This window comes from Rhinoraja longicauda, chromosome 43 (assembly GCF_053455715.1).
Source record: "Rhinoraja longicauda isolate Sanriku21f chromosome 43, sRhiLon1.1, whole genome shotgun sequence".
NCBI classification, from domain to species: domain Eukaryota; kingdom Metazoa; phylum Chordata; class Chondrichthyes; order Rajiformes; family Arhynchobatidae; genus Rhinoraja; species Rhinoraja longicauda.
This window is the reverse complement of record NC_135995.1, coordinates 5,952,195-5,972,256: the sequence shown is the minus strand read 5'-3', so window position 1 is coordinate 5,972,256 and position 20,062 is coordinate 5,952,195. Positions and strand designations below refer to the sequence as shown.

The 20,062-nt window shown below is 50.1% G+C and overlaps 1 protein-coding gene across 1 annotated transcript in view; it reads right to left on the bottom strand.

Moving 5' to 3' along the window:
• Positions 1-5,340, bottom strand: part of LOC144612204 (myelin-associated glycoprotein-like) — a 760,913-nt gene extending 755,573 nt beyond the window's left edge. Inside the window, 1 exon segment of the mRNA XM_078431761.1 lies at positions 5,251-5,340. The gene's annotated coding sequence lies outside the window, so the exon portion shown is untranslated.
• Between the last annotated feature and the right edge of the window lie 14,722 nt (positions 5,341-20,062).

The window sequence follows — 20,062 nt, the reverse complement described above, 5'->3', positions numbered from 1 at the left end:
ATATGAGGAGGGATGTACTGGAGAGGGTCCAGAGGTTTATGACAATGATTACTTAACATATGTCGGCACAGGGCCTGTACTCGCTGGAGTTTAGAAGAATAAGGGGTAACCTCATTGAAACGTACCTAATAGTGAAAGGCTTGGATAGAGTGGGAGAGTCTAGGACTAGAGGGCACAGCCTCAGAATTAGACGTTCCTTTACGAAGGAGATGAGGAGGAATTTCTTTAGCCAGAGGGTGGTGAATCTGTGGGAGAAGGCAGGAGAATGGGGTTAGGAGGGAGAGAAGATCAGCCATGATTGAATGGCAGAGTGGACTTGATGGGCTCAATGGCCTAATTCTGCTCCTCTCACTTATGACTGTAAATATCACCAACAGCTGCATCAGCTACATTGAAGCTGTGGTCAATAAAGCACACTCAAGTCTCATCTTGCCCAAAAGATGAAGGAAGTTGGACATTTCTCCAGTGACTCACAGCAACCTCTCCACATGAACTGTGAAAGAACACTGTTGGGTTGCATCACACCTTGGTTTGGCAGCAGCTCTGCCCAAGGCCACAAGAAATTACTGACAGCTTAGTTTAGAGATACGGTGCGGAAACAGGCCCCCTCGGCCCACCGAGTCCGCGCTGACCAGCGATCACCCGTTCACACACTAGTTCTGTGTTTAGTTTAGCGATACAGCATGGAACCGGACCCTTCGGCCCACCGAGTCCATGCTGACCAACGATCCCCGCACACTAGCACTATCCGACACCAACTAGGGACAATTTACAATTTTGGCAAGCCGATTAGCCTAGAAACCTGCACGTCTTTGGAATGTGGGAGGAAACCAGAGGAAACCCAAACAGGTCAAGAGCCCAGATTCAAGAATGTTTTATTGTCACATGTCCCAGATAGTACAATGAAATTCTTACTTGCAGCAGCAGAAAACAATATGTAAACAGGCAAACTCTGTACAGACAAGCACCTGCAATCAGGATCGAACCCGGGTCTCTGGTGCTGTGAGGCAGCAACTCTACTGTTGCACCACCGTGCCCCCAACGTGGATATCACCCACTCCATCACACAAAGCAGTCTCCCCACTCCACTCCCCGAAGGGCCCGTTAGAAAGCATCTTATCAGGATGCATCGCAGCTTGGTTGGGGAACAGTTCCATCCACACAGCAACAGGCTCTTTGGCCCACCACGTCCATGCCAGCCCTTTTTTGGCCCATCTATTGGTATAGTTGTACAATTACCATGTGTACCAGGATTCAGTGTTTGCCTGCAGCCCAGGCAAGTCGTACCATATAAGGTCATAAGTGATAGGAGCAGAATTAGGCCATTCGGCCCATCAAATCTACCCCGCCATTCAATCGTGACTGATCTATCTCTCCCTCCTAACCCAATTCTCCTGCCTACTCCCCATAACCTCTGACATCCATACTAATCAAGAATCCATCTATCTCTGCCTTAAATACATCCACTGACTTTGCCTCCTCAGATTCATCACCTTCTGACTAAAGATATTCCTCCTCATCTCCTTCCAACTGAATAATCCTACCACAACCAGAGAGCAGTGCTGAGCTACTAACTACCTCTTTGATGACCCTCGGACTGTCCTTGATCAGACTTTGCTGGCTTTACCTTGCACTAAACATTATTTCCTTATCATGTATCTGTACACTGTAAATGGAACAATTGTAATCATGTGTAGGAAGGAACTGCAGATGCTGGTTTAAACGGTAGATAGACACAAAATGCTGCGTAACTCAGCGGGGACAGGCAGCATCTCTGGATAGAAGGAATGGGTGACATTAAGGATTGAGACCCTTCTTCTTTCCAGAGATGCTGCCTGTCCCACTGAGTTACTCCAGCATTTTGTGTCTATCATCGATTGTAATCATGTGTTGTCTTTCCACTGACTGGTTAGCATGCAACAAAAGCTTCTCGGTACACTTGACAATAAACATAGAAAATAGGTGCAGGAGTAGGCCATTCAGCCCTTCGAGCCTGCACCGCCATTCAATATGATCATGGCTGATCATCCAACTCAGTATCCCGTATCTGCCTTCTCTCCATACCCCCTGATCCCCTTAGCCACAAGGGCCACATCTAACTCCCTCTTAAATATATCCAATGAACTGGCCTCAACTATCTCTGCGGCAGAGAATTCCACAGATTCACCACTCTGTGTGAAAAAAAAGTTCTCATCTCGGTCCTAAAAGACTTCCCCCTTATCCTTAAACTGTGACCCCTTGTTCTGGACTTCCCCAACATCGGGAACAATCTTCCTGCATCTAGCCTGTCCAACCCCTTAAGAATTTTGTAAGTTTCTATAAGATCCCCCCTCAATCTTCTAAATTCCAGCGAGTACAAGCCGAGTCTATCCAGTCTTTCTTCATATGAAAGTCCTGCCATCCCAGGAATCAATCTGGTGAACCTTCTCTGTACTCCTTCTATGGCAAGAATGTCTTTCCTCAGATTAGGAGACCAAAACTGTACGCAATACTCCAAGTGTGGTCTCACCAATGCCCTGTACAACTGCAGCAGAACTTCCCTAATCCTATACTCAAATCCCCTCGCTGGGGATGAATGCCAACATACCATTCACTTTTTTCACTGCCTGCTGCACCTGCATGCCTACTTTCAATGACTGGTGTACCACGACACCCAGGTCTCGTTGCATCTCCCCTTTTCCTAATCGGCCACCATTCAGATAATAGTCTGCTTTCCTGTTCTTGCCACCAAAGTGGATAACCTCACATTTATCCAAATTATACTGCATCTGCCATGCATTTGCCCACTCACCTAACCTATCCAAGTCACCTTGCAGCTTCCTAGCATCCTCCTCACAGCTAACACTGCCCCCCAGCTTCGTGTCATCCGCAAACTTGGAGATGTTGCATTCAATTCCCTCGTCCAAATCATTAATATATATTGTAAATAGCTAGGGTCCCAGCACTGAGCCTTGCTGTACCCCACTAGTCACTGCCTGCCATTCTGAAAAGGGCCCGTTTATTCCTACTCTTTGCTTCCTGTCTGCCAGCCAGTTCTCTATCCACATCAATACTGAACCCACAATACCATGTGCTTTAAGTTTGCATACTAATCTCTTATGTGGGACCTTGTCGAAAGCCTTCTGGAAGACCAGATATAACACATCCACTGGTTCTCCCTTATCCACTCTACTAGTTACATCCTCGAAAAATTTGTCAGACATGATTTACCTTTCATAAATCCATGCTGACTTTGTCCAATGATTTCACCACTTTCCAAATGTGCTGCTATCCCATCTTTAATAACTGACTCTAGCATTTCCCCCACTACCGATGTTAGACTAACTGGTCTGTAATTCCCCGTTTTCTCTCTCCCTCCCTTTTTGAAAAGTGGGGTTACATTAGCTATCCTCCAATCCTCAGGAACTACTCCAGAATCTAAAGAGTTTTGAAAAATTATCCTCATGATCAATTCACCTGTTTCTGACTGGAAGGGACCTACATTTGTTTTAACCAATCTTTTTCTCTTCACATATCTATAAAAGCTTTTGCAGTCAGTTTTTATGTTCCCTGCCAGTTTTCTTTCATAATATATTTTCCCTTTCCTAATTAAGCCCTTTTGCTGGACTCTGAATGTCTCCCAGTCCTCTGGTAGGCTGCTTTTTCTTGCTAATTTGTATACTTCATCATTTGTTTTGATACTATCCCTAATTTCCTTTGTTAGCCACAGATGCACTACCTTCCCTGATTTATTCTTTTGCCAAACTGGGATGAACAATTGTTGTAGTTCATCCATGCGGTCTTTAAATGCCTTCCATTGCATATCCACCGTCAACCCTTTAAGAATCAATTGCCAGTCTATCTTGGCCAATTTACGTCTCATACCCTCAAAGTTACCTTTCTTTAAGTTCAGAACCGTTGTTTCTGAATTAACTATGTCACTCTCCATCCTAATGAGGAACTCAACCATATTATGGTCACTCTTGCCCAAGGGGCCACGCATATCAAGACTGCTAACTAACCCCTCATTACTCAATACCCAGTCTAGAATAGCCTGACCTCTCGTTGGTTCCCTCTACATGTTGGTTTAGAAAACTATCCCGCATACATTCCAAGAAATCCTCTTCCTCAGCACCTCTGCCAATTTGATTCATCCAAACTATAGGTAGATTGAAGTCACCCATTATAACTGTTTTACCTTTGTTGCACGCATTTCTAATTTCCTGTTTGATGCCATCCCCAACTCTACTACTACTGTTAGGTGGCCTGTACACAACTTCCACTAGCGTTTTCTGCCCCTTAGTGTTTTGCAGCTCTACCCATATCGATTCCACATCCTCCAAGCTAATGTCCTTCCTTTCTATTGCATTAATCTCCTCTCTAACCAGCAACGCTACCCCACCTCCTTTTCCTTTCTGTCTATCCCTCCTGAATATTGAATATCCCTGGATGTTCAGCTCCCAGCCTTGGTCACCCTTGAGCCATGTCTCCGTAATCCCAACTATATCATATTCATTAATAACTATCTGCACATTCAACTCATCCACCTTATCACGAATGCTCTTTGCATTGAAACACAAAGCCTTCAGGCTTGTTTTTACAACACTCTTACAATTATACAATTATGTTGAAAAGTGGCCTTTTTTGATTTTTGCCCTGGATTTGTCTGCCTGCCACTTTTACTTTTCACCTTGCTACCTATTGCTTCTACCCTCGATTTACACCCCTCTATCTCTCTGCTCATGCTCCCATCCCCCTGCCACATTAGTTTAAATCCTCACCGACAGCACTAGCAAACACTCCCCTTTTGTTGTTAGCACGCAACAAAAGCTTTTCGTTGTCTCTCGGTACACATGACAATAAACATAGAAAACATAGAATAATAGAAAATAGGTGCAGGAGTAGGCCATTCGGCCCTTCGAACCAGCACCGCTATTCAATATGATCATGGCAGATCACCCGAAAGCAGTAATCCGTTCGTGCTTTCTCCCCATATCCCTCGATTCCGGTAGTCCTAAGAGCTAAATCTAACTCTCTCTTGAAAGCATCCAGTGAATTGCTAATCTAAACTCCAGAGATGCTGCCACTAAACTAATCTAATCTCCAGAGATGCTGCCTGTCCCGCTGAGTTACTCCAGCGCTTTGTGTCTATCTTCGGTGCAGTTACCTTAATACACAAGTCTTTCAGTGATCAGACTCTGTACAAAATCACAACTCAACTAAACAGGTGTTTGATCGTGGGAACGAGCTAACAGACACGGAATTGCGTACCTGGGTTCTGTCCGCTGCTCGTCTCTGGAGTATCGACTGACAATCTATCAGCGGGCCAGTGTCCTTGTCTTCAGCGGCCGTCACTGTGTGGAGAACAAGAATGTGTGGAGGGGAAAATTTACATCAAGAAACGGAAGTAAAATAAGGAAGTATTTCTTTATCAGCAAACAGTTAACCCTTTTCATCCCTGATGGGGCATGACTTCGACTCAATTTATTCAGTTATTAAAAATCATATTTAAAATACAATAAAACAAAACAGAACCCACCACCAGAATACAAGACAAACAAATATACTAAATGAACTACTATACAACTACGATACATTCCTTGTCCAGGATGCATTCCACCCCCGTGGTGCCCAGCGGTCCCGGAAATCCCCCAGAATGCCCATGGACAGTGCCTGGTTCCTCTCCAGTGCCACCCGCGTACGGACGTAACCCCGGAAAACGGGCACGCACTCTCGTCCCCATCTCTGTGACCTCCTCCACCCCTATGACTCTGTAACCCCCTCCCCTCTAACCCCTGCACTCCTGTCTCTATAACCCGTCCCCTCTGACCCCTACACTCCTCAACTCTGTAACACCCTCCCATCCATCCGGCCCCTACACCCCTCTCCCCGTCTCTGTAACCCCCTCCCCGTCTCTGTAACCCCCTCCCCTCCCCTCTGGCCCCTTCACCCCTCTCACCGTCCCTGTAACCCCCTCCCCTCCGGCTCCTTCACCCCTCTCCCCGTCTCTGTAACCCCCTCCCCTTCGGCCCCTACACCCCTCTCTGTAACCCCCTCCCCTCCCCTCCGGCCCCTTCACCCCTCTCCCCGTCTCTGTAACCCCCCTCCCCTTCGGCCCCTACACCACTCTCCCAGTCTCTGTAACCCCCTCGGCTCCCCTTCACACCTCTCCCCATCTCTGTAACCCCCTCCCCTCTGACCCCTACACTCAACTCTGTAACACCCTCCCATCCATCCGGCCCCTACACCACTCTCCTCGTCTCTGTAACCCTCTCCCATCCCACCCCTACATCCCCCTGTTTCTGTAACCTCCTTCCCTCCCCTTTAGCCACTGCACCCCTCCAGTCTATGTAACCCCCGTCCCTCTGACCTTTACACACCTCCCTCTCTTTATAATCCTCCCTCTGGCCCCTAAACCCCAAACCCTCCCCTACAACCCTCTCCCTGTCTCTGTAAACCCCTCCCCTCCGGTCTCTACACCCCTCTCTGTTAACTCCCTCCCCTCCACCCCTCCCTGGCAAATTGGAGCTATTTAATCTAACGGGTGTGACAGTCTCCTGCTCCACTGTGCCATGGTTAGGTTGCACTGATTCAAGAATTGTAGGAAAGAACTGCAGTTGCTGGTTTAAATTGAAGATGTTGAGGAGGTCCACACGTCGTGTAAACACTCTGTTTAATCATTAACCGAATACAGTTCCGACGCTCACCCGCGCATGCCCACGTTCCATCGTTCACTTGTGCGTGCCCGAGTTCCGTCGCTCACCCGCGCATGCCCGCGTTCCGTCGCTCACCCGCACGTGCCCGCGTTCCGTCGCTCACCCGCACGTGCCCGAGTTCCAACTCCAATTGCCAAATCCTTTGTTCTCCTGGCACACGAATGCCCGACCCTCTGACCGTGTGGCTGTTCGGCCCAGATCACGCCCGGTCCACATGAGAGTCCTGCCTGACAAACGATGGTTCGATACCAAATTGGCTTGGCCCGCTATATGACCCCCCCCCCCCCGAACCAGAGTACTGGAGGCGGGTAGGCTGACGAGTGAGGCGGCCTGGTCGCATGTACGCGTCTCCTGTGTTCAGGGTCGCAGCTGGCAGAGATGAGGGCGGGTGCGGTCGTGACAGTGGACGCCCTGTGCGGTGGGGTTGTGCCACCTGCACTGGTTGGTTAACGTCCAAGTGTGCCGGCTTAAGACGGTCCACGGAGACAGTCTCATGCCTGCCTCCCGTGTTGATGACACAAGTCGTGGTGCCGTGCTGCAGTAGCTGGAAGGGTCCCTCGTAAGCACTTTGCAGCGGCGTGCGGTGGGAATCGCGTCGAACGAAAACATACTGGCAGTTTGTGAGGGTCGGTGGTTCACACGTGGGGGCGAGTCCGTGGCGGGACGTCGGGACGGCAGAGAGCATGCCCACCTTCTCCCGGAGGTGCGTCAGCATGGTCAAGGATGGTTCCTGATGTCCACGTGCTGCTGGAATGAAATCCCCTGGGACAGTAAGTGGGGCGCCGTACAACAGCTCGGCTGAGGAAGTTGCCAGATCCTCCTTCGGGGCAGTGCGTATTCCCAGCAGTACCCACGGCAACTCGTCCATCCAGTCCGGGCCCGTGAGCTGCGCCTTTAAGGATATCTTCAGGTGCCGGTGAAAACGCTCCACTAGGCCGTTGGCTTGTGGGCTGCAGTGTGGTGCAGCTGAGCGCCAAACAGCCGGGCCACTGCTGACCACAACTCGGAGGTGAACTGCACACCTCTATCAGAGGGGATGTCCACTGGCACAGCAAAACGGGCGATCCAGTGGCAGTGAGAGCACGTGGACACTTCGCAGCGGAGGTATCTGAGGTATCGGAGGCTCCCGATGAGGTATCTGAGAGCGAGACAGCTCCCGAGAGAGTGTCGGCTCCCGATGGGGGCAAAACGCTGACCTCCGCTCCCGTGTCCACCAGAAAACGCCGCCCTGAATGACGGTCCCAGGTGCAGAGGAGGCGATGCCTCTGGCCAGCCACAGTACCCACTACTGGCGACCGGCCGAGGCGTTTCCTGGAATGTGCGCAGGGTGGTCGGCATCGGCGGGCCTCGGAACCCCACCTTTGGTGGTCGTAGCACCACGTACGTTTACTGGCATCGCTCGTGTCCAGCTTCTCCGGCGCACCTTCGGTGGAGTCTGGGACCGGCCGCTTGACCCGCCGAGGCCGCGCCACCACCCCGTTGATGGTGGCGCCACCCGGCTGTTTAACCTGCCAAAGCACGTTTGCACGGGCAGCTACCCGGCGGGGGACGGTGAAATCCTCGTCCGCGAGGAGCAGGCGAATGTCATCAGGCATTTGTTCCAGGAAAATCTGTTTGAACAGGAGGCAGGGCGCGTGGCCGTTCAGCAAGGCGAACATTTCGCTCATGAGCACAGACGGCTTGCGGTCGCCGAGGCCGTCCATGTGCAGGAGTTTGTCGGCCCTGTCGCGGAGGCTGAGACCGAAAGTGCGCAAAAGGAGCGCATTAAGGCCCTTGTACGTGCCCGCAGCTGGTGGCTGGCGAAGGTAATTGATTAGGCACCCGGTGGTGTCCTGGTCCAGTGCACTGACCACGTGGTAATATTTTGTGGCATCGGCAGCGATCTGTCGAATATGGTACTGGGCCTCAGCCTGTTCAAACCACACTTGGGGCTGTGATGTCCAGAGAATGTGGAGTTTAACCAAAACTGCTTTCTGCTGGTCCAGGTTGCCGGCTGCAAACATGGCAATAATCCACAATAAGCCATTTTGGATCGACGGGGTCACCACTGAGGAGGTCCACACGTCATGTAAACACTCTGTTTAATCATTACCCGAATACAGTTCCGTCGCTCACCCACGCCTGCCCGAATTCAATCTCCAATTGCCAAATCCTTTATTGTCCTGGCACACGATGGCCCGACCCCTGACCGTGTGATTGGTCGGCCCAGATCACATCCGGTCCACACGAGAGTTCGAGCCTGACAAAGGGTGGCGAATCTGTGGAATTCTTTGCCACAGAAGGCTGTGGAGGCCAAGCCAATGGAGACTTTTGAGGTAGAGATGGATAGAATCTTAATTAGTACAGGTGTCAGGGGTTATGGGGAGAAGGCAGGAGAATTGGGTTGGGAGGATAAGATAGACCAGCCTTGATTGGATGACAGTGTAGACGATGAGCCGAATGGCCTAATTCTGCTCCTATCATAAGGTCAGAAGGAATAGGAGTAGAAAAATCTCCTTTAATTGTGGGAGGTCCTAGACTCTCCCACTGGTGGAAACATCCTCTCCACATCCACTCTATCCAGGCCTTTCACTATTCTGTACGTTTCAATGCAGTCCCCCATCATTCTTCTAAACTTCAGCGAGTACAGGCCCAGTGCCAACAAACTCTCATCATAGGTTAACCTACTCATTCCTGGGATCATTCTCGTAAACCTCCTCTGGACCCTCTCCAGAGCCAGCACATCCTTCCTCAGATACAGGGCACAAAATTGCGCACCATATTACAAATACGGCCTTACCAGCGCCCGACAGAGGCTCAGCATTACATCCCTGTTTTGGTATACAAGCCCGATTGTATAAATGCTAGCATTGAGTTTCCTCTCATTACTACCGTTATCACTATAACATTTGAAGTGGCAGAGACTCGAGAGGCCCATGATCCCTTGATAGATGAGGAAGTAGACAGAAGTTGTAACAGGAAATTTAGTGCTAAAAATGAAAATGTTCTTTCACAGAATGAAGGGAAATGTATCATAGAGTTCCCCAAAGCTGATTGTGCAAAACACTCCCTTTATTCATCGAGAAAACAAAGTGCAGGAGGAACTCAGCGGGACGGGCAACACCACTAGAGGGAAGGAATGGGTGACGTTTCGGGTAGAGACCCTTCTGTGTGTGCATCCCTCCTTCCCTCCCTCCCTCTCTCTCTCCCTCTCTCATTGTCTCTCTCTCCCAGGATTGTGCTTGTGTGTCTGCCTGTGTGTTTGTGTGTCTGCCTGTGTGTTTGTGTGCCCTCTCCACCTGTCTCTGTGACTCTCTCCCTGTCTCTCTAACCCCCTCCCCTCCGGCACCGACACCCCCTCTCTGTAATTCCCTCCTCTCCCCTCCTGCCCCTACACCCTCTCTCCCCTCCTCTGTAACCTCCTCCCCTCCAGCCCCTACACCCTCTCTCCCCGTCTCTGTAACCCCCTCCCCTCCGGTCCTTACACCTCCTCTCCCCGTCTCTGTAACCCCCTCCCCTCCAGCACCTGCACCTCTCCCCATCTCTGTAACCCCCTCCCTTCCGGCCCCTACACCTCCTCTCCCCTCCTCTGTAACCTCCTCCCCTCCGGCCCTTACACCTCCTCTCCCCGTCTCTTTAACCCCCTCCCCTCCGCTTCCTACACACCCTCTCCCCATCTCTGTAACCCCCTCCCCTCCGGCCCTTACACCTCCTCTCCCCGTCTCTTTAACCCCCTCCCCTCCGCCCCCTACACACCCTCCCCATCTTTGTAAACCCCTCCCCTCCGGCCCCTCCAACCCACTCCCCGATTCATATCTCACAAAAATTCCTTTCTTCATTTTGATTCCAGAGTTGACTTCCGTAGGCCGAACACAGGTCAGTTTTCTCATCACCTTCGACACTGCAAATCGAAGGGTAGATAGATTAGACACAAAGTGCTGGAGCAACTCACAGGCATGTGAGTGAGGTCAACAAAAAAGGAAGAAAAGAGCCGAGCGCTTGCACGAGGCGTACAACGCAAAATTACACACAAAATTACCAGTTTCAAGCCTCTTTTAGTGCATTTCAAAGTAAAAACAGGCATTACAAAATAATGTGAATATGTCACTGCACACTAATAACAGTTTTGTTAGTTTAGAGATACAGCGCGTAAACAGGCCCTTCAGCCCACCGAGTCCGCGCTGACCAGTGATCACCCGTTCACACTAGGTATGTGTTTAATTTAGAGATACATTGCGGAAACAGGCCCTTCGGCCCATCGTGTTCACGATGACCAGCAAAGATTCTCTGCATTAGTGCGGTGATGGCGCGGTAGCGTAGCAATAGAACTACTGCCTTAGAGCGCGAGAGTCCCAGGTTCGATCCTGGCTACGGGTGCTATCTGTACGGAGTTTGCACGATTTCCCCATGACTGCATGGGATTTCTCCGGGTGCTTGGGTTTCCTCCCACATTCCAAAGAAGTACAGGTTTGTGGGTTAATTAGTTTGGTATAAATGTACAATTGTCCCCAGTGTGCGTGGGGCAGTGTTAATGTGCGGGGATCGCAGGTCGCCATGGACTCGGGCCGAAGGGTCTGTTTACGTGCTGTATCTCTAAGCTAAACTAAACTAACAAATAACAGAAACAAATTGCTCTCACATTTATACATGAACACCAAAAATATATATATTTAATGTTATAAATTTAATTTAATTTAGTTTAAAGATACAGCGTGGAAACAGGCCCTTCGTCCCACCATTAATGGGCTTGGTATAAAAGTAAAAATCATTCCTAGTGTAGGATAGTGTTAGTGTGTGAGGATGACAGGTTGGTGCTGTCTCAGTGGAAACTAGCCGAGGGACTGGTTTTTGCGCTGTATCTCTAAACTAAACCATTAACAGTGTAGGAAGGTACTGTACATGTTGGTTTTAACCGAAGATAGATACAAAATGCTGGACTAACTCAGCAGGACAGGCAGCATCTCTGGAGAGAAGGAATGGGTGACGTTTTGGGTCGAACCGTTCTTCAGACTGAGTCAGGGAAGAGGGAGACGAGGGACATAGCCGGGGATGTACAGAGATATAGAACTAATGAATGTAAAATATGCAAAAAAAGTAACTATAGAAACATAGAAAATAGGTGCAGGAGGAGGCCATTCGGCCCTTCAAGCCAGCACCGCCATTCATTGTGATCATGGCTGATCGTCCCTAATCAATAACCCGTGCCTGCCTTCTCCCCATATCCCTTGATTCCACTAGCCCTTAGAGCTCTATCTAACTCGAACTATGATAAAGGAAACAATGTTGGCTGTGTGCTAGCTGAGAACGAGAAGCTGGTGCGAGTTGGGTGGGGGAGGGATGGAGAGCGAGGGAATGCACGGGTTACTTGAAGTTAGAGAAATCAATATTCATTCTGGACCGAGAAGGAATGGGTTATGTTTCGGGTCGAGTCCCTTCTTCATTGACAGCATTGATGTGCAGTGGGATGTAGGAGTCCAGGTTCACAGCTCACTGAAGGAGGCAGCATGAGCAGAGAGGGTGTGTGGCGTTGAGAGAAAGCCGGGTTCGGCAGTGACCACTCCGACATTCACAGTAACACGGTGAACTCGGTTGCTTTATTCTATTCACAGCAGCATAAATGTCCAGGACCACATGGGGGCGCTGTCCCTCACCGTCAGAGCCAAAGATACTAGAAAAAAAGGATGGGTGATGTTTCAAGTGTGGACCCTTCTTCAGACAAGGGGGGGAAGGTGAAGAGCTGGTATGAATCAGGACCTGATCTTTTAATTGGTTAGCCGATATGCAAAACAGTGCAACCCTGTATATCTCGCACACAAAATGATGTAAATTTTACCACGAATGACAGAAATAAAAAGTGTTATCCTTGTTTGTGAAGTTCATTTTTGAATGATGTAAAATTGAAGGGGGTTGGTGCAATATACTGCTAATCCACAAATGTGTCGTTATGAGATATTCACATTTGAAAAATCCATAAATCACAAAAAAATACAAGAAGTTGCCAATGTTATTTGACCAACTTATCGGTCGAATTTAAATATGAAATGTTTACAGGTTGTTTGGTAGTGGGTAAGGATCGTGTTAATGCATGTCAGTATCACAAAATGCTGGAGTAACTCAGCAGGTCAGGCAGCATCTCACCCGCTGCTCCCTCTGCTCCGACACTCTCCCCCCCCACTCTCACCACCCTCTCACTCTCGCCCCCCCCACTCTCTTCCCCCCCCACTGCCCCCTCACTCTCCCCACCCCCCCCCACTATCTCTCTCCCCCCCACTCCCTCACTCTCTCTCCACCCCCCAACTCTCTCTCACCCCTCTCCCAGTGATGGTCACTGTATTTTTTCTGTTTTATAAATAATTGTACACCTACGATATATATATATTCCAATATTTCAAGCTCTTTTTAAAACTTGAATATTATTTATTTGTTGCCATATAAACCACAGCAACAGAAGATGACTAAGAAGGCAAGCAACAAAAAAGATGACTAAGAAGGCAATACGGGGAGAAAAGATGAGGTACGAGGGTAAACTAGCTAATAATATAAAGGAGGATAGTAAAAGCTTTTTTAGGTATGTAAAGAGGAAAAAAATAGTCAAGGCAAATGTGGGTCCCTTGAAGACAGAAGCGGGGGAATTTATTATGGGAAACAAGGAAATGGCATACGAGTTGAACCGGTACTTTGGATCTGTCTTCACTAAGGAAGATACAAGCAATCTCCCAGATGTTCTAGTGGCCAGAGATCCTAGGGTGACGGAGGAACTGAACGAAATCCACATTAGGCTGGAAATGGTGTTGGGTAGACTGATGGGACTGAAGGCTGATAAATCCCCAGGGCCTGATGGTCTGCATCCCAGAGTACTTAAGGAGGTGGCGCTAGAAATTGTCGACGCATTGGTGATCATTTTCCAATGTTCTATAGATTCAGGATCAGTTCCAGTGGATCGGAGGGTAGCTAATGTTGTCCCACTTTTTAACAAAGGAGGGAGAGAGAAAACGGGAAATTATAGACCAGTTAGTCTGACATCAGTGGTGGGGAAGATGCTGGAGTCAATTATAAAAGACAAAATTGCGGAGCATTTGGATAGTAGTAACAGGATTGTTCCGAGTCAGCATGGATTTACGAAGGGGAAATCATGCTTGACTAATCTTTTGGAATTCTTTGAGGATGTAACCAGGAAAATTGACAGGGGAGAGCCGGTGGATGTGGTGTACCTTGACTTTCAGAAAGTCTTTGACAAGGTTCCACATAGGAGATTAGTGGGCAAAATTAGAGCACATGGTATTGGAGGTAGGGTACTGACATGGATAGAAAATTGGTTGACAGACAGAAAGCAAAGAGTGGGGATAAATGGGTCCCTTTCAGAATGGCAGGCAGTAACTAGTGGGGTACCGCAAGGCTCGGTGCTGGGACCGCAGCTATTTACAATATACATTAATGACTTGGATGAAAGGATTAAAAGTACCATTAGCAAATTTGCAAATGATACAAAGCTGGGTGGTAGTGTGAACTGTGAGGAAGATGCTATGAGGTTGCAGGGTGACTTGGACAGGTTGTGTGAGTGGGCGGATGCATGGCAGATGCAGTTTAATGTGGATAAGTGTGAGGTTATCCATTCTCTGCCACAGATGCCAGTGGTATCCAAATCACTGGATGGATTTAAGAGAGAGTTAGATAGGGGCTAGTGGAATCAAGGGATATGGGGAGAAGGCAGGCACAGGTTACTGACTGTGGATGATCAGCCATGATCACAATGAATGGCAGTGCTGGTGCTGGTTCGAAGGGCCAAATGGCCTCCTCCAGCACCTATTTTCTACGTTTCTATTATTAAGAAATTGGACACGTTAGAGGCAGGAAACATGTTCCTAATGTTGGGGGAGTCCAGAACCAGGGACCACAGTTTAAGAATAAAGGGTAGGCCATTTAGAACGGAGATGAGGAAAACCTTTTTCACTCAGAGAGTTGTAAATCTGTGGAATTCTCTGCCTCAGAAGGCAGTGGAGGCCAATTCTCTGGATGCTTTCAAGAAAGAGCTAGATAATGATAGCGGAGTCAGAGAGTATGGGGAGAGGGCAGGAACGGGGTACTGATTGTGAATGATCAGCCATGATCACATTGAATAGCAGTCCTGGCTCGAAGGACAGAATGGCCTACTCCTGCACCTCTTGTCTATTGCCTATTGGAGCACTGCACTGTGGGACGGGCGATGAGGATGGAGCACTGCGCTGTGGGAGGGGCAGTGAGGAGGGAGCACTGTGCTGTGGGAGGGGCAGTGAGGAGGGAGCACTGTGCTGTGGGACGGGCGGTGAGGAGGGAGTGCAGTGCTGTGGGAGGGGCAGTCAGGAGGGTGCACTACGCTGTGGGAGGGGCAGTGAGGTGGGAGCACTACGCTGTGAGAGGGGCAGTGAGGAGGGAGCACTACGCTGTGGGAGGGGCGGTGAGGAGGGAGCACTACACTGTGGGAGGGGCAGTGAGGAGGGAGCACTGTGCTGTGGGAGGGGCGGTGAGGAGGGAGCACTACGCTGTGTGAGGGGCGGTGAGGAGGCAGCGCTGCGGGAGGAGGGAGCACTGCGCTGTTGGAGAGGCAGTGAGGAGGGAGCTCTGTGGGAGAGGCAGTGAGGCGGGAGTTCTGTGGGAGAGGCAGTGAGGAGGGAGCGCTGTGCTGTGGGAGGGGCAGTGTGAGAGAGCTCTGCAGGAGGAGAGAGCTCTGCAGGAGGAGGGAGCGCTGCGCTGTGGGAGGGGCGGTGAGGAGGGAGCGCTGCGCTGTAGGAGAGGCAGTGAGGAGGGAGCACTGCTGTGGGAGAGGCAGTGAGGAGGGAGCGCCGTGTTGTGGAAGGGCTGATGAGGAAGCGCTGTTCTATGAGAAGAACTGTTCAATCCTTCCCCGCAGACATCCCGTCCCTGAGTCTCTCCTCAATTCCCCTCAAACCATCCTCCTTCACAGACCCTACTCCCTCACAACTCAGACCCTCCTGCCCTCGGTCCCTCACAACAGTCCCCCCTCCCAGGGTCCCGGGCCGAAACGTCACCTATCCATGTCCTCCACAGATGCTGCCTGACCCGCTGAGTTACTCCAGTGCTCTGTGTTTTTTATTTGTAATCCGGCATCTGCAGTTCCTTGTGTCTTCCCTCCATTTCCCGACGCTGCCCTCGCCCTCCCTCCCGCCTGCACTCACCAGGATCCCACACACACACACACTCGTCGCCCACCGCGGGAACCTCACGGTGGCCGGAGGAGCAGGGACCACGTCACAAGCGCATCGGACACAGACTGGGGAAACAGCTCGCATGAGCCGCGTGTGTATTGATGCAGCGCTGCAGAGGGTGAAGCCGGCCGGCCCACATACACATTCTCAAAGTGTACCAGTGGAGTGAAATGGAAGGATCGAACCAAGGATCTGGTCTCAGAAAGCATATACATTTCATGTGGGGGGAAAAACTCATGTCAGCATGCATCATTAGAAAAGGGCAAAAAGGAAAAAACATAGGTAAATTATATTTTGTACAAACCAATGGGAAGCACGGGCTCATAATTCCGCTTCACGTTGTTATAACGGAGCTTCTCCCAGTCACTTATTTCTTCAAACTCTTCCTTGGAAAAATAGCCAGCAATGTCTTTGAACTGGTCAGCATCCTGGAAAAACAAACATTGTATCTGATTCACTTTGGTGCATAATCTGTAATCATCAGATATTAATTCCAAAACAGATTTGAAAATATCATTAAAAAAATTTAATACAGGACAATTCCAGGATAAAGAATCACAACTTAAAATTAAAGGGTAACTTCATCAGGATAGAAATTATATATTTCTTCACTCAGAATATTGTGAGTTTTTTTCTACGGTTGAAAGAAATCAGCTGTTAATTACATTCCAGGAAGATCAACACATTATTGATCCCAAGAAGTAATAAACCATATCACAGTAAGAGAGGAAACTGCATTTAGAGTGCAGGTCTGGCGTGATCTGCCTGAAAGGTCCAGACCCAAAATGTTGCCTGTCAAGATTCAAGATTGCAGCTTCCAGCCAACAGACATCAGTGTCTACATTTCTGGCAATGAAGACAGTGACAATCATGGGCTTCCCCCACACTGAAGTCAGGAGCAGCACACAGTGGCTGCTGCAAAACCACTATTGTAAAAAAGAATAAATTGTCAGAGATAATCAGCTACTCAGGCAGCATCTGTGGAGGCAGAAATGGAGTGAATGTTTCAGGTTAATATTCTTTCCTCACAGATGGGGAAAGTTGCCAGATGGAGACAGACAACTAAAAGGATGAGGGAGATGGTCTGAATGGCCTCCCAGATCAATATTAATGTCAGTGATCCACTCCAGAGCCCAGGGAACTCATCCACTCCTCATTGACACCAATTCCTGGGGTTGGGATGGTCTGAGAAGGAGCAGCAGCATTTTCCCCGTTCCCAGGGCCCTGAGAGGACATTTATCCGGCATCTTCTGCCCACTCTCCATGTCAAAGCTCCCTGGAGTCTCACCTCTGAGCCCTGCATCCCAGACATGGTCTCGTCTCCTTCAGCAGCACTTCGGCTCCCTTCCTGAGCTCAGATAACCACTTCACACCTCACCTCAACTAAACCTCACCTCGGCTAAACCTCACCTCAGCTAAACCTCACCCGAATAAATCCTTGCCTCGACTCAACTTTATCTCACTAAACGTCGCCCCTCAACTAAACACACCTCACTACTAAATTTCACACCTAAACCAACAAAACCCCTTGCCTGGACTAAACCTCACACCTCACGACTAAACTTCTCACTCCTAAACCTCGTCTCAACATAAATCTTACCACAACTAAACTTTACCTCAACAAAAACTCGCCCCTCAACGATAAACCCTTGCCTTGACTAAAATTCACCTCACACCTAAACCGCATGACTAAACCGCACCTCAACTAAAACTCAATTAACTAAATTTCACTAAACCTCCCACCTCACAACCAAACCACCTCACACCTGAACTTTGCCACGACTAAAGCTCACACCTCGACTAAACCCTTCGCCTCACGACTTAAACCTCACCTCAACTAAACCTCGGCTCGACTAAACCTCCCCTCGACAAAACACTTTGCCTTGACTAAACCCCTCACCTCAACTAAACCTTGCCTCAGCTAAATTTCACACAACTAAACCTCCCCTCAACTAAACTTCGCCCCTCAACTAAACATGACTTTACTACCAAACCACCTCACACCGAAACCCTTCCCCTCGACCAAACCTCACCTCAGTTAAACCTCCCAACTCAGCTAAATTTTACAACCCACTAAACCTTAAACTCGACTAAATTCCACCTCACATCTAATCCCCGCCTCGACTAAACCTCCTACCTCATGACTAAACCTCACCTCAGCTGAACCTCACCTCAGCTAAACCTCACACCTCGACTAAACCTCACAACTCGACTAAATCTCACATCTCAACTAAATCCTCACCTCGACTAAACTTTACCTCACTAAACGTCACCCCTCAACTAAACACACCTCACTACTATATACACCTCATACCTAAACCAACTAAACCTTTCACCTCCACTAAACCACACTTCACGACTAAACTTCTCCTCACTCCTAAACCTCGCCTCAACCACACCTCGATTAAGCCCCTCGCCTCGACTAAACCCCGCGCCTCGACTAAACCCCTCGCCTCGACTAAACCCCTCGCCTCGACTAAACCCCTCGCCTCATCTAAACCCCTCGCCTTGACTAAATTCCTCCTCGACCAAGCCCCTTCGCCTCGTCTAAACCCCTCGCCTTGACTAAACCCCTCGCCTCGACTAAACCCCTCGCCTCATCTAAACCCCTCGCCTTGACTAAATTCCTCACCTCGACCAAGCCCCTTCGCCTCGTCTAAACCCCTCGCCTTGACTAAACCCCTCCTCGACTAAACCCCAACCTCGTCTAAACCCCTCGCCTTGACTAATTCCCTCGCCTCGACTAAACCCCAGCCTCGACTAAACCCCACACCTCGACTAAACCACAGCCTCAACTAATGTTCACCTCACACCCAATCCTAGCCTCCACTGAACGTTACCTCAACCAAAGATACTAGAGGAACAAGGTTGACCACTCGACCCTAAAAACCGTAGTACGTCATGACGCCATTTTAGTGGGCAGAAACTTGCGGAAATCATTTAAAAAGAAAAATATCAAAAATCTGTGCATTGATAGATGAGACATATTCTGCATTTTAATGGTATCATCACACACACTGTTCCCCCACAACACTGATTACACTGCGAGAGGCAGAGCGAGCGGGGGGGGGGGGGGGGGGGCTGCCCACTAAAATGGCCCCTTTGCGCACTACACTTCAGTACGGGCGATTTCAACGGAGTGGTTCATCTTGTTCCTCCAGTATCTTTGATCCGGACTCAACCTCCCGTCTCGGGGACCCAACCTCCCGTCTCGGGGACCCAACCTCCCGTCTCGGGGACCCAACCTCCCGTCTCGGGGACCCAACCTCCCGTCTCGGGGACCCAACCTCCCGTCTCGGGGACCCAACCTCCCGTCTCGGGGACCCAACCTCCCGTCTCGGGGACCCAACCTCCCGTCTCGGGGACCCAACCTCCCGTCTCGGGGACTCAACCTCTCCACTAATCGCCGCCTCTCTCCCGCTCCCGCTATTTATAGCCACCCCCCCCTCCCCTCCCCTCCCTCCCGGCCGTTGGCGGCGCGTCACGTGAGCGGAGCGGCTCCAAACAGAGCGCGGGTCACGTGGACAGCTCGAGCCCTCGGCGGCAAAAGGCGCCAAAATCCGTCGCGAGTCGCCCGCTGTCCTCGCTTTCCCGCCGCCGCGCCGCCGGTGGGGGGAGGAGTGGCTGCGGCCGCGGGCGGAGCAGTGGGGTGCGGGGTGAGCGCGGAGAGCGGCGCAGGCGCACTCCCCGAGAGAGCCGGGGGAGAGGGGCGCAGTGCGCTGACGATGACGTCGACCCCGCCCGCCCCCGGCGGCGGGAAAGCGAGGACGGCGGGCGACTCGCAACGGCTTTTGCCGCCGAGGGCTCGAGCTGTCCACGTGACCCGCGCTCTGGTTGGAGCCGCTCACGTGACGCGCCGCCAACGGCCGGTGTGGGGGGGGGGGGGGGGGGCTATAAATAGCGGGAGAGAGGCGGCGATTTGTCGAGGCGGGGATTAGGTGTGAGGTGGAGTTTAGTGGTGAGGTGGAGTTTAGTGGTGAGGTGGGAGGTTTAGTGGTGAGGTGGAGTTTAGTGGTGAGGTGGAGTTTAGTGGTGAGGCGGGAGGTTTAGTTGAGATAAAGTTTAGTCTTGCTCAGTTTAGTGAGGTGAGATTCAGTGAGTTTTGCGCATTAATGAAATTTAGTTAATTGAGATTTAGTTGAGGTGAGGATTAGACGAGGTGAGGTTTAGTTGAGGTAAATTTTA